Below are 14135 nucleotides of genomic sequence, written 5' to 3' on the forward strand. Positions count from 1 at the left end.
ACGGGCGCTTGAAAAAGGAACAATTTGCTGGGTATGTAGGGTGGCCCTTGCCCCAAATGACGTGGTGCAGGACCGTGATCACCTTATTGACCCTAATTCAACGGGGAAAAGTAACTTTCGAGGGTGGGCTCACAATTCGTGTAATTTAAAAATTAAACAACAACTTTTTCTACCGGTTTTTATACATAACTCTAACTATGATCTAAAGTATGTGCTACCTGTATTGGCAAATCTTCAAAGAAATGGAACAGTGGATGATGCATGGGTGATAGACATCTTTACGTACAAAATCATACCTAAATCATCGGAAAAGTTGCTTGTTTTGGAATTTATGTTGAAATTTGTTGAAGCCGGAATTGATTACACGAATAAAATTCGCTTTTTAGATTCCTACAGTTTTTTCCCCAAATCATTGAGCGAATTAATTCAAGTGCAGAAAAACGATGATGGCTGCAATGCTTTCCCCCTTCTCAAGCAACAATTTCTAAATGATTTATATGATTTGTTAACTGTCAAGGGCATCTATCCTTATGATTATTATTGTTACATGTCGAGATTCGCCGAGGAGACTGTTCCTTGTATTGAATCGTTTTACGACAGTCTTCACGATCGTAGTTGCATCCCAGAGGAATACAGTTTTGATAAAAAATATTGGGCAGAGGGAGGGTGTAAAAATGGGTTTGACTACTGCAAGCTGTATTTGTCGAGTGACGTGTTAACTTTGTTATACATTATGTGTAAAAATACGGATAAAATCTATGAGGAGTTTAATCTTGATTTGGGGTATTATTCTTTTTCGCCTCATCTAGTGATGGACCTCATCCTGAAAATTAGTGGGGAAAAAATTGGGCTAATCACTGAAATTGATCAGCATCTGTTCATCGAGAGGTCAATGAGGGGGGGTTTTGTTTTTCACGGAGACCGTATCTTGGAAACTGATCCAACAGGAGAGAAGAGGGGGACAAAATCAAATGCAGTTTTCCTCGATATGAATTCTCTCTACCCCTCGGCCATGTCCCATTATGCACTACCTTGCGGCGACTATAAATGGCTCAATGACCCTCAAGCTACCCATTTCCCCAACATTAACAGTGTTGAGGAGAATGGGCCGGTTGGATGGTTTTTTTAAATTGATGGAGAGATACCAGTCGAGCTTCACGATTCAGTAAAGGATTTTGTTTTCCCATGTATCAATAGAGCTGTGACTAAGGACTCTTTGAGTCCTCGCAATAGGCGTTTAGTCGAGGTGGACGGATTGCATTGGGCACCTTCAAAACAAAAACTTATTGCTGACCTTCTGCCGAAAAAAAACATAGTTGTACATCATGTAGCATTAAAATGGATGTGTAACAACGGTTTCAACGTAACAAAGGTTCACCAAGCACTCGAGTCTAGTTAAAAACCCTATTTGAAAACGTTTGTTGACACTTTTGTCGGCAAACGTTTTGAAGCACAGACGAAGGCTGAAAAAGAATTTTATAAACTCATTTTAAATTCAGCTTACGGCTAAATGTATGAGAGTGTTCGCAATAGGAATCGTTGTGACGTTGTGAACGACCCAGAACAATGTGCACGAGTTATTGCCGATCCAAATTACACTTCCTTCAAGATCATTGGCTCAGACATGGTAATTTTGAATAGGTAAAAAAAACGCAATGTCTTGAATAAAAATATTGCTGCAGGCAGTGCTATCTTGGAGATCTCAGAAAAGCTCATGTTGGAGTTCTACTACAATGTGGCTAGGGTAGAGTGGCCGGAAAAGGGGCAAGTAGAGTTCTGCTACGGTGACACGGATTCTCTACTGATCAAAGTAAAAACATCAAATCTAATTGATGATTTGGCGCACGGTGAAATTACCAGTTCACGGATGGACTACACCATTGGGTGTGGTGGTCTTTACCCTGAGCTAGTAAAACGTCGGGTGCCCAATCAGCTTTTATTTTTTAAATCTGAAACCGGAAGCGGCTTGATTTCCCGTGGTATGTTTGTAGGTCCGAAGGTGTACTTTATACAGACATACGACGAGGAAATCAAGAAACGTTGCAAAGGAGTACCCATGCGCTATGTAGACAAGAATTTCGACATGAAAATTTATAGGAATTATATTGTTGAAAACGCAAGTCCACGAGCCAAATTGTTGGCAATTCGTTCATTGAACTAAATTAACTTTACTGTAAATGTAGAGAAAATAGCCATGAGTACCATTTCTGACAAGGTCTATGTTTGTCAAGATGGTGTGACCACCCTCCCCCTTTGACACTATTTACCTTCCGACCGGATCGATTTTATGGTCCACAGGGAAAGTCTCGGTTTAAATAAAGTCCTCTAAATTATTTCCTAAAAACCTTTTTTTTTGGGGGGGGGCCTCGCAGCCTTTGGGGGGGGGGGGCCTCGCGGCCCGGGGGGGGGGGCCGGCCGCCGCCAGCGCGGGGGGCGCACCGTCACCAAAGTTATCTTTTTTTTTTGGACTTAGAGCAGATTTTTTTTTCAAGTGCCATCTCTCTAATTTAATGTTTTTTTTTTCTCTATAAAAAAAAGTGTTTTTTCTCTCTGTACCTATGTAAATGTTGTTGTATTTTATTATGAATAAATTTAAAAAAGTATATTTTTTCAAGTGCTCTCTCTCTCTAATTTAATGTTTTTTCTCTGTAAATAAACAAAAAAAAGTGTTTTTTCTCTGTATCCCCATGTCAATGTTGTATTTTTTATTATGAATAAATTTAAAAAAGTGTATTTTTTTTTTCAATGTATTGTTACTTTTTTATTTGCATATAATAAAAGAAAAAAATATTATTCTTTATTATTCTTTGTATTTGTCTTCTTCTTCTTTTTCTTGAAGAACTTAGTAGTAGTAGTAGTAGTAGTAGGGAAAAATTATATAGTCATTAGACAATTAGGGTCTACAGTTAGTTGTCCAGGTGAACTGTTGAAAGGAACATGTATCAATTTAAAACACCATTCAGATCGTTTCTGTGTGGGCCTTCAATGTCGGTCAAAACAACACTCATAATTAAAATAATTAAAAATTGTGATAAAATGTTTGTGTAAAAGCCGCAAAAAATCTACTATTTCAATAGTATTTGACAGGATTCATACAAAAAAATAAAATCCATTGCTGCCATGGGATCGATGCAGATACAATTCATACAGGGACTTGATGTTTTCAACATTATTGAACCAAACTATTGGCTGATCATTGACGATCTGGCTGAATCTATTGAACAATAGTCCCAGCAAATGCTGCAATTGTTCACTGTTCGCTCTCATCATGAACAGATTTCCGTTACTCTGGTTCTACACAATCTCTTTCATCAGAGCAAATGTATGCGAACACTTGCATTGAACTGCACCTGCTATATCATCTACAGAGTTGTTCGTGATTCTAGCTCGCTAATAACCCTCAATAAACAAATCTATCCAGGTGCCCCTAAATTTCTGCTTTCTGCATACAATCAGGCAACTAATAAACCCCACGGTTATATCCTATTGGATCTTAATCAAAATACATCCGAAGATCTGCATGTAGTCACAGATATTTTCGACAATGAAATTACAGTATATCTCCCGGTGAACACTAAAAAGACCTATTAGTCGCTATCATGACACTGAAGAAACTGCATGAAAATAGACATTTGTTTTCAGTTCTAAGCACTTCAAAACCTCAGCTTAGAAAAGCAATGATCAAACATTGTATTGACAATTATTTCATTATTATAATATCTGAAATTTTTTTTAATTTGACCAAGGGTAATGTTCAACTAGCAGAAGAAGTTAAGCAACAGGCCAAGCATCATCGTTCCATTGTATTTACATTGGCCTCTAACAACAAAGGAAAGAATTTTAAAAAGAAACGACTTCTTCAGGAGGGTGGTAGCTTTTTCACACTTTTACTGAAAATAATTTCAGGACTTGTAAACATTTTTCTATATATGTAAAAACAATATAAATTGACTCCATTAGAACTCGCTCTCTCATCCTTGAAACACTTTGAGAAAAATCTGAGTAAAGTCCTCGACAATGAATCTATTAATGATTATAAAAAACTTATTTTACTTCTAGTTGCACTTTGTCGAGTTGACAAACAATATCGATAGAAGCCCATTGCTGCTGCTGATCCCAAAAAGAATCATCTTCTCAATAATTGGAACACAATCAAATAAGAAGTAATTGAATTCAATTTTATTTAAAATATTAAATATATTACCCCTCTAATATCGTTAAAAAATTACACGAATCTCAATCTATCTCTTGGAAAGTGATCAAATTCAAGTTGAGAGCAATGGGGAAAGGATTATAATTCAAGGCAAGAGCTATAATCTACTTGATTTAATGTAAGACATGGTTACAAATCGTAAAGGACTTTTATCATTTGACACTCGTCTATACAACTTTCTAAATACATTAAACTTCCCCAAAAGTCTTTTTGACAATAGACAAATTCTAAAAAAATTAAACTAACGTGCATCATCATCATCAAAATTAAAAGATGAACTTGAAGAAGAAGAAGAAGATTTTAAATCAATTTTGGAAAATACTAGCACACCACTGATAGCTAGACAAAAGCGAAGACGTATCACGTCAACGTCCCCACCACCACCAGCCCGTATACAAAAGGGTAACGGCCATCATACAACGTGTTTACGTTCAAAATGGCTGAAGTTCTGAAAGGTGTTTATGAAAATATTGGTAAGGCGGGGAGTTTAAGTTCCCCCACCACTCTTTCCAAGGTCACGGGTGTTCGCACTATAAGTGTACAAGACTATCTACAGAATGAACCAAGTTACACTCTGGCCATAAATCGTATATTTCGCACTAATCAATGTAGGTAAAGTAAACCATTTTTCGAATTGTATACAATGCAAGCAGATCTTTTGACACTAGGCGAGCTTTAACGATGTTACAATACACCATACAAATAAACCCTACTTGCCATCAGTGTTTTAGTTACTATGCATATGCAATTCCATTGCGATCAAAGAGAGGTGTTGAAGTTGCTCAGGCTATTGAAAGTATTCTCGAAAAGGATTCATATAAAAAAATTCAAACGGATCGCGGTAGTGAATTTGTTAATCCTCATGTTGCAAAAGTACTAGAGAAATATAGTACGCTGCTCTATCATAGTCACAGTCCTATAAAGGCTGCATTGGCCGATCGATTGATAAAAACTAATCGACTTTTAATTTCAAGATATTGTACATTGAAAAATACGCCGGCTTTTATTCATGATCTGGATAAAATCATGTTGATTTATAATCAACGACCTCATCGCTCATTGTCCAACTCTACACCAACTGAAGTTCATCATTCGGATCATAATACAATTGACCCCTTTCTTAAACAATATTCCAATGAATCAAAAGTCAAGAAGAAGAAAAATAAACTCAATGTTGGTGATACTGTTCGAAATAATAGAACAACTAATGTTTTTGAAAAAGGGAATTACTTCTGGTCCACTGAAGTTTCTAAAGTGTCAAAGATCCTATAAACTAAACCCATAACTTATCTCTTGCATGATATCGAAGATGAAGAGATTCTCGGCGGCTTTTATGACTATGAATTGAAAAAAGTTAAAAATGCAAGTGAAATCTATCAAATTAAAAAGATATTAAAAAATCGTACTCGCGGGGGTAAGAAACAGTTACTTGTTCGATGGCTAGGATACAACTCTGATTTTGATTCTTGGATTGGTGTTGAAGATCTTGACAATGTCCAATGATTTCTATGTAACTTTCATGTCCAACGTTTCCGATCCTATCTACAATGACTTGAATACGACAAGTGATTTTTTGACAAAACTCTCCCCCGCCGTCAAATTTGACGGTGCATATGAAGTGGCTCTTGTCTACTGTATTCTCAAAAATACCTATGACATCCTGAGATAGGATCGTAAATATGAAATAAAAATTTGACCCTATGATTGGCCGCCACCACCAGGTGATCAAGAACAAATTCAAAAAATCAATTGGATGGATTATACATATATTGAATTACCCTACGAGGAGCTCACCTGCATGAATGATTTATGTCGTACTATCAATAAAAGAATTTCTGCTCGTAAAAAAAGATCTTTTTATTTCAACTATTCTCAGGAGGAGTAAAAGATCTATATATGTTCATCCAGTTAAAAGAAGACGATTAGTTTCAAAGATAACTAACATAATGTTATGGAACTTAAGCTTCTACTACTCAACGTGAGAAGTACTGGGAGTACTACTTTACTTGCTGCTGACTACAAGCCTGCCTTTTCATTGGACCATTGTATATTTCTCTACGCTTCATTTGTGGAAACATCTCGGGTTGGTAATTCAAATGTTCCCCTTCTACGAGTTCTTGAACGAAAAACCAATCAAGAACATGTTCATCACTACAATATAAAGCATCTTCATTATATTCCCGTAAACACTTCCTATTTGGAACTCTGTCAGTTAACCCTAAGAACTGAATTAGGTGATTCTCTAGCAATTTCAAAAGGCTTAGCAGTGATTACATGTCATTTTCGACCCATTGTCAACGACGACGGTACAATAACCTAAAAAATGAACAATAGAAGAATTCCATTTGTCTGTCCCGATATCGATTGTTATCTTGGTGCTTTGAGTCCACGTCAAATAGGCAATGGATTGGGCTACTACAAGGGGCGTACTACTATGTCTGGCTATGGTCTTGGTAGCTGGTTTGCTAGGCTATTTCGTTCTACACTACCCCTTGCCAGAAAATATCCTGGACCTGCTGCGTCATCTTTTGGTGTTTCCGCACTCTAGGACTGGGGGTCGAGCAAAAATTTTAAGGAGAGTGTTAAGGAAAATATTAGATCTTCAGCAAGAGCCGTTGGTGAACAATTAAAATCTCGACAAAATGGGGAGGGATTGAAAAGGATGCGTTCGCATCATTCACTCATCAGTCTCTACCCAGGCAGGAAGCAAAGGACATCAACAAGGACTTTGAGAAATAAAACAAGGAAGACCAATAAGCAGAAGAAGAAGAAAAAGAAAAAGATTGTTAGGTCAAAGAAGGATTTCTTCTCTTAGGACGACTTATCTCCCCCACAAGGAATCATATCCATCAATCAGTTCCTCATCTAATCTATTCAATGCTGAAAATGTTGATGTCAGTGTCAAGTCTGGCTACTATGAACAGTTTCACCCCCAACAACCGCTCTCGTAAAATCTATACTATAAAATATTTTCCAATAAAGACTATTTCAATGATTTGTCGTCAGCATTTATTGATTTAAATTTTGCGGTGATGAAAAAGACAGATAATACAACTCAAAATGCCGGTGATGGTCTCTCCTCTGAAAACTGTATTCTACAAAACCTATTCAAACAAATTAATGTATTTATTAATGGAACATTGGTGAGCACTAGCAATAATTTATCAAACTATGCAAGCTACATACAATTTATGATGATGACGCCAAAGGCGTACAAAGAGATGAGAGGACAATCATTGGGCTATGAATATCGAACAGGTGTTGATACTGACGGTGAGTTGACTACTGCAGTGATCCAGGAGTATCATCTGGTTGGAAAATTAAATCATGAGATATTCAATATATCTCAGCGGCTACCCCCCAATGTCAATATTGACATAAAGCTACAGCTGGCCCCATCAAATTTCATATTGAGAAAAACACTTCCTGCAGCTCCCGATGCAAATGTCATTATCACATTGACAATTCTCCACGTCCAAAAACAACAAGTTATGAGCTCTGTTGCATTGGCAGTGGAAAAGCTAATATCCAATGGTAAGAACATTAAACTTTTTGTCTCCCATACGATGACCAATTAATATCATAGTCCCACCGACTCTTGCAGCTTTAGCGATTCATCATTTATCAATGGAGAAATCCCATCGAAATTGGAATTGGCCTTTGTAAAGAGTGGTCGTGTTGTTGTATCGTGGGCTGAATCCCCCCATGATTTTAATTTTTTTGGTCTATCTAGCCTCGTGTGCAAAGTGAATGGTATTCCACTGTACACTCTATCATTTGACAAAAAATCCTATAGAACTCTGTACGAGTTGACTATGCAATCCCTAGATAATGACTCTAAACTATTTGAAAATGGAATAACCGATTCAATGTTTTCAAAAAATCATGGGGCTATTGTTTTGGATTTGTCAGGCATGCAAGATATGACCATAGTACGAACAGGGAGTGTACGTCTAGAGTGTACATTTGCCAATGCTCTGACTGAGAGTATCACACTAATATCACTGAGTCAATTTGAAACCTATTGGGAAATCACACCCGACTGCAGTGTTCTACTAGACCTAGCAACATGAACAAAAACCAAATAATCAACGTATTTAGTATGGATCCATACATGTCCCAGTACAAGTCCTATTGCCTACCTTCGGACTTCATTGAAAAAATTCTAAGTCTTAACAATACCCTAATCATTGTTAATAGCAGTCCATCGACTTTGAAGACCGGTCATTGGCTATGCATCTTTCAAACAGCAAAGAACATTGAATTTTTTGATCCTCTTGGCCTATCGTATAAATTCTACGTTCCATAAATCAGCAACTTTATTGAAAGCAGGGGGAAAACCATTATTCAAAATCAACGAAGAGTACAGGATTTAACGACTAAGACATGTGGCTTTCCTGCACTACTCTTTTTCATGTTCAGATGTCGTGGCTACACCTACAAGCAGTTTCTCGACATATACGTTGACTTAACTCAATTGAACGACTTTCTAGTGGAGAATATAATTACAAGTGTATTTAATATTGATTTTAGTGCCCTGAGAATAAAATGTTTAAAGATGTATGTGAAATTGTTTATTAATAAAAAAAAAATTTATATACATGATAAAACGACTTTTCTACTCTTTAGATTTCATCCACTACTACTAGGTATTTGTTGACAACAACTAGTGCAGGTAGATTATCTGAATTCACGGTGTACTGATCCTGATGTACTGCAATGTCAGGGTCACATTTTCTAAAGTAGAGTGTGACTTCACTCTTGTCATATCTCTTTGTATAGTAAATGATACTATTCTCATTCATTCTATAGGATTCACATGTTTCAATTTGCCTATTTGAAGCAATTTCACAAACAGTGTCCTCAAGTGTCGAATCACATTCCGTCACAGCCAAATAAAAATCAATGGGCTTATAATCATAAAACCCAGTCTCTTCACAACGATAACGTAAAAACCATATTCTTTTGCTGTTCCAACGGTTGAATTGATGACCTGTTTTCTCCTCCCTGAATAATTTAAAATCGCGACGACACTAATCTCGTACCAGTAGGATAAAATAACGGTCAGGATTCTTTCCAATGATATCGGGATTTGCACTCTCCCACTAATTACATGTATCATAGTGGCCATTGGAGCATAGGTAACCTCTAGGATGAGAGTCACACACCTCTTCAGGACAGGAATTACAACATTTAATTTGTACAGTATATCCTCTATGCAATTTACACGGGTTGCATAATCCACACTTTTCATCATACTCATCAATCATTGTGCAATTCTCACATGATGACCAGCTGCCCAGTGAGTACATACATAACGGACATGTATGGAACATTTTGTCCTGTGTTGACACTCTCACTGCCACAATGAAACTGAGCTAGCAACAAAAAAAAATTGTCTGAGATAGAGAGAGAGAGGAGTAAATCATCCTTGAGCACCATCTTTCTTATGAAAAAAAGTCCTAAATTTCTAAAAACTAATGTTTAAAAGCATATCCACAATATCATTTTGTCGTGTCGTGATCAATATATCAATAAATTGTGTTAATGAATTTGGACCAAGATGTAGAAGCTTAATAATATAGTCTAATGATGGAGAATCAGTTTTCATTATATCGACAAGCATTCCTCGAGAAAATATCTTCCTTTGAATAGACAACTCTAGAAAATCATCGTCTAGAATTAAATATTTTTCCATAAGAACTAGATTCCTCATGATTCGATCTTTCTCGAATCTATCCATTTTTAGTCCTAACTCTCTCACGATCAACTTCAGACTAAACAGAATTTCTTTTTTCTACTCTAGAAAATATACGCTTGTCTACTATAGAAAAAGAAAAAATACCATTGATTTAGAAACAGTTTTATTGATCATAATTACAATAATAATATTCACTGATGCATTTTGTTCTCATCAATATATTTCGATAGGACATCTAATGCTGACCGAAGTTTATTTATATGGAGAATATTTACTTTTCCAGCAAAACACAGCTGCTCCTCCTGCTTAAATTTGCTTAATGATGTCACGTATCTAGCATACATAGTGCCCCATTCAAGACATAGTCTACAGCCAGCAGTTATTTCCACAGCTACATTAGGTACTCGTTTATCGTTCCTTCTACTGCTGTCGGTTCCATCATTAATCTCCAATAATGTAAATATATCACTCATTTTTTTTTTTCACTAATATCCTTGCAAATACAAACTATTATCTTTGAATTCAATTCTCTTACTAATATGAATTGTAAAGAAAACTATTCCTTTTATTCAAATCCTAATCACCAATCAAGTTATACTCGTTCCTCTTGGCAAAGGTGTAATGACCTGTAGAAATGTTTACCTATAGGACCGGTAGCATACTATACCTATCAGAAAAACCTGTTTGGTACGGAGGGGCCATAGAAATATAATGTTGATTACTACTTACGACTATGATGAAAAAATGGCTATCTCAAAATTTTGATTGGGTGACTTCAGAAAAAATGATCATGGGAGGGGGCCAAGTTGCCCTACAATTCTTTTGGTCACTTAAAAAGAGCACTAGAACTTTAAATTTCAATTCGAATGACCCTTCTCAAGATATTCTAGGACTACTGGATCGATATGATCACCCCTGAAAAAAAAACAAAAAAAACACGTAGCCTATCCGTGATCTTTCTTCTGGCAAAAAATACAAATTCCACATTTTTGCCAATAAGAGCTTGAAACATCTAAAATAGGGTTTTCTGTTACGCTGAATTTGATGGTTTGATTTTCATTAAGATTTTATCACATTTAGGGGGTGTTTCCTCCTGTTTCCGAAAATAAGGCACATTTTTTCAGGCTCGTAACTTTTGATGGGCTATACTAAACTTGATGAATCTTATATATTTGAAATCAGCATAAAAATCCCATTCTTTTGGTACTGAAATTCCGTTTTTTTAGTGTTTCGGTTACTATTGAGCGGGGTCATTCCTTCCTTACAGTTCGTTACCACGAACTGATTGACAAATTTAACTCTTCTGTCAGTTATGGTGAAGGACACGAATTTTATCGTATATAGTAGAGTCGGAAGTCAGCCAAATGTTGATAAAAGGTGTTTTTTAAGGGTATAGCCTTGTCACAGGTGAATAAGGTACATTGCCTCGGTCTCTGCCTTTACGTTGCCTTTACTATTGGTTGCTTTACAATGTAACGAATTTTATCGTATATAGTAGAGTTGGAAGTCAGCCAAATATTGATAAAAGGTGTTTTTAATGGTATAGCCTTGTCACAGGTGAATAAGGTACATTGCCTCGGTTACTGCCTTTATTGTTGCCTTTACTAAAGTACGTTGCCTTTACTATAAGTAACCCTATAGGGCTGCCTTTGATAGCCTTGTTACAGGTGAATAAGGTACGTTGACTCGGTTTCTACCTGGATTGGAATATATCTTGGAAGCATCACAGCGATCTCATTACACCAAAAGTTGCAAGGTCTGGGGGTTATACGGAGACTGAAATATGTTTTACCTCTATCACCTCTTCTAATATTATACCATTCAGTAGCGAGCCCTTACATTTCTTACGGTTGTTTTCTGTGGCCGAGTAATTTTTATAATAATTTTAGAAGAATGCAAATTTTACAGGATAAAGCGTTCGAGTGTTGATAAATTATGCTGAAGGCGCTAATGACATTGTGTCTTGTTTCAAGCGGTTAAAATTGCTTAATGTAGGACGAATCCGAGATTTACAAGGATGTAAATGTTGGTATAAGGTATCTCCTTCGGGCTTTAGCCAGCTCCTTCGTGTTAATAGTGCCCTTCACTCATATGATACTAAGAATGCCGATAATTTCGTAGTTGAGTATCGAGACACCACATATGCTGGCTTCGCTATCCGTTATTTAACTCTGAAAATTTGGAATAACATTCCCACTGGGATTCCGGGGGGGGGGGGTTGAGCAAATTGGTTTATTTAAAATAGATTTTAAAAAGTTATTTTTGAATAATGAAATATATTTTATTATTCAGATATTTTTATGAATAAGGTGACTTTTTGTCCCAATTCTTTAAGAACAACCGCCGAGACACAAAGGCTTAATATAACAAATGCCTAATATAACAAAGGCTTAAAATAACACAATGGCTTTGGAAATGGACTAAGAAACTTTTTTAAAGCACTAATCAATCTTGGGGTAACTATCGAGGGGCTGAGGAGGGGCAGGACCTCTTTTATACGGAATAACTTCAGTCCTTACTTCCAGCTGAAGTTTTATTTGTTTGTTTGTTCAATGTTTACCAAAGATCGAACGTAAGCAAGTTGAAAATTAGGGCTACGCATTTGTTTGTTGGATAGCAAAAAATTAGATTTTTGAGGGAGGAATTGTTTTTAATTTTCTCAGTTAACTTACCTGGCTTGAATTTCATTAACCAAGAAAAAACAAAATGTATTTCTCTTTAATTCAAAAATGGATCTTAAAAATAACACAAAAAACATTATTCGTGAAGCAATCGCTTGCATGGGATCTGGTACTTATTTGTACCGCCTATGTTTTCTTCATCTAAGTTGAACCTGTTTCTCTGACTAATCCTAACGAAATATCACAAAATATGATGAAAATATAATACTTTTAGAAACAAATTTGGGCTATATATTTGCAAATTAAGGGGGGGGGGTAAAGCATTGCAGGCCTGCATGCGAAACCTATTAGGTACAATTGTTACGCATATTATGAAGTAAAATTTTTTTCTAACTTCTACTAGTACTACTACTGCTAACAACTCATCGCAGCACCAAGCCGCCTGAGGCTAACACAGCTACGCACGCTCCTCCTCCACCCCAATCTATTCAAAGCCTCCCTTTTTACACCCGCCCACGAAGTTCCCATTTCCTTTAAATCTTTCTTTATGACGTCCTCCCACCCCAGATGGGGACGACCTGCCTTCCGTTTAGCCCTAGATGGTTGGCCGAAAAGAAGAATCTTCGGCAATCTGTCATCCTTCATCCGCACAACGTGCCCTAACCACCTCAACCTTTCTTTCATTATAGACCTAGAAAGCGGTATTGAACCACATTTTTCGTATAGCCTATTGTTTGAAATACGGTCAGTCAGCCGGGTACCCAGAACAATCCTTAAGCAATTTCTCTGGAAAACATCTAGCAAATCTTCATCCGCTTTTCGGAGCGTCCATGCTTCAGAGCCATATTTGACCACTGTCATCACTGTAGCTTCTAAGATTCTAATCAGTAGTAAGTATATATGGAATTTGCGTAGGTTATGTTCCTTCCGGTGTATTTCCATCACTTTACATTCCCTGGCACCTTTCCATGGCAGATTACCAGACTAGTTATTTGGCAGTGTATATTGTGGTCAAGCATGTTTTGAGAGTTTGGTCGTAATAATATAATGTCCTAGACTGATTATTGCTATTGTTGTCAATTGAATATGGGATTATACAAAACCTACCAGACAAGTTTCCGGGCCAACCAGACATGTTTCTGGGCCAAGCAGACAAGTTTCTGGGTCAACTATAATTTTCTAGGCCTTTACGGTCCATGGCACCTTTCCAGACCATGTACCTATAGATTTGGGGCCTTTACATTCCTTCCTATGCTATTTGGGGCCTTTACGTTCCTTCCTATATCATTTGGGGCCTTCCTATGCTATTTTCAAAGAGAGTGAGTATCCTCTTAAGTAATGGAATTTGAGGGTCGATAAAGTGAAATTATGTCACTATTCTAGTTTTTCTAAACCAGTATTGCCTATAACTTAATTTATGTAGACAATGAACGATATTAATTAATGTTTTGAATAATAGGGAGGGTGAATGATTCTGATTAGTGATTGGATTGTATGAACATGGAGAAAAAAAAAAGATTATGAAATTACGTCACTATTCTAGTTGTTCTAAACCAGTATTGCCTATAACTTAATTTACGTAGACAATGAACGATATTAA

At 36.6% G+C, this 14135-nt stretch overlaps 1 protein-coding gene across 2 annotated transcripts in view; it reads right to left on the reverse strand.

The window, feature by feature from the left end:
- The window catches only part of LOC148944807 (uncharacterized), a 288793-nt gene that overhangs the window by 31144 nt on the left and 243514 nt on the right, over positions 1-14135 (reverse strand). The window lies entirely within an intron of this gene.

The sequence above is a fragment of the Artemia sp. Qi Xiang Cuo genome, chromosome 14 (assembly GCF_049724085.1).
Source record: "Artemia sp. Qi Xiang Cuo chromosome 14, ASM4972408v1, whole genome shotgun sequence".
Classification (NCBI taxonomy): domain Eukaryota; kingdom Metazoa; phylum Arthropoda; class Branchiopoda; order Anostraca; family Artemiidae; genus Artemia; species Artemia sp. Qi Xiang Cuo.